The sequence below is a fragment of the Protopterus annectens genome, chromosome 6.part0 (genome assembly GCF_019279795.1).
Source record: "Protopterus annectens isolate FY-2018-M chromosome 6.part0, PAN1.0, whole genome shotgun sequence".
Classification (NCBI taxonomy): Eukaryota; Metazoa; Chordata; order Ceratodontiformes; family Protopteridae; genus Protopterus; species Protopterus annectens.
In genome coordinates, this window is record NC_056737.1 from 620,195,202 (window position 1) to 620,197,245 (window position 2,044).

Below are 2,044 nucleotides of genomic sequence, written 5' to 3' on the forward strand. Positions count from 1 at the left end.
CACACACACACACACACACACACATGCATACACATTCAGAAGCACTATCAGACAGACTCACTCACATACAAACAAAAACGCATATAAACACAACAGTTCTGTTGAGTGAATACATCTCAGATGTCACATTGATCAAAGGAATGAAAAAAAATCATAGACTGCAAGGCATTGCAGTTCCCCATCCCTCTTTAATAGCTGTGATTTTGCCACATAGTTCTGCTTTGTCCCTCATAGAATCTTTGATTTACTAGTAAATCATTGAGGATTAAAGTTAGACAATAATGCCTTACTTCTTACTGGATTGGTATTGCGTGCAGATGGACTGCCTGTTGCAGTCGAAAGAAGTTATTATGCACTTCTCTGTCTCTCTCTCCCTCTCTCTCTCTCTCTCTCTCTCTTTCTCTAAGTCTGTCACATGTACAGATGCACATGCATGTATATACATAGACACACACACATTAATTTTTGTTTTTCATTTACTTTTTTGTTTAGTTTGCACTCAACAAACAGCATAATCACATTTAGTGATTTTAAAAAATAGCGGCTTTTCGTTGTTTTTCTGTGAGTTAAATTTGCTGCCATGGTAGTGAACTTGTATTTTACTGTGTATTACTTATATATTATACCATATTGGACAACATTTGTTTTCAAATCAGGGTGAAGATGTAAACTTCATCCATTCTCTAATAGTATTTACTTCTTTCTTGAATAGAAGATTATGTATGTAAACAATAGACTATGTGGAGTCTGGTTTGTGCAACTGCTGGTAATATAACTTGCAAGGTGATTTGCCGAGGCAAAAAGGTCCAAATGCACAATGCATTGACTGGATTATGTATAAGCGTAGGTGTTTGCTTAAATTTTGCTAAATGGATTTTTTTTGTACTTATTAACCATTTTCACTCTGAAGAAGCTCAGTATTGACTGAGCGAAAGCGCTTGGTTTACTTACTTTTTTGTGGATGCAATAAAACATTTTGTAATATTGGAAGTGGTTTTATTACACTGGTGAGATCCGGGTCTTGTGGCTTTTGGAGATTTTTTTACTTCTTTACTTATTAACCATACCCCATTATGAGGAATTATCCTCATTTTAAGTCTTAAAGAGTCCATATTCCAGAATGAAATGGTCTGTTACAAAAAAGTTAAACTAATTTCTATGGTAAATAATACTGGATTATGAAATCCATCAAAATAACTTTTTATAAGTTTAAGCTACCACATTTAACCATGGTGTGAGCTTCTCAGTTGAAGTTGCTTGTTAGCTGTTATAAGTATTCTACATTTTGCCCATTAGAACTAATTAATAAGGACATAGGGAACCTCCAAATGCTGGAACCATTTCAGTTTGGATTCATCAAGGTCAGGCTTACTTAACCTGGGGGACTTTTTTCAAAAGGTCACCAAAGTAATTGATAAAGTTAAAATGATGCACAATGCATTTTGATCTGGGTTAAGGTTTTTGACACAGTTCCTCACTCAAGGATGGTGGGAAAGCTAAACAAACTGGGAATAAATCCCTATATCACCTGCTGGATTTCTAACTGGCTCACATATAGGACTCAGGAGATAAAAGTAGGGGAAGCTGCTTCTTCAAAGAGACCAGTCATCAGTGGAGACTCCTAGGATTCAGTGCTGGAACCTGTAAAGTTTGACATCTACTTTTCTGAAGTAAAAACAAATACTAAAGAGCTCTGGCTGACTTAGCTTGTAGATGACTGCAAGATATGAACATTCATTGAATCCCCAAATGTCTTGGTCATCCTACAGGAAGGTTTGTTCCAAACAAATGACCAGTGCCAAAATCATGGACTGAAACTAAATACCAAAAAATGGATTATCATATCCTTTGGGAAGTTATCTAGCTTGAGAAACTACCACATTGGGAATATATCCCTTAGAGTTGCCCCAGTTGTTCAGGATTTCAGAAAGTACAGTTGTGTAAGTAAACTTACCATAATAGTAGGTGTTTGAATGATTATTTCTGCAGTAACCTAAGCTATATGGGTTATATCCTGCCAATGATATAATAGCCTGCCAGTTTC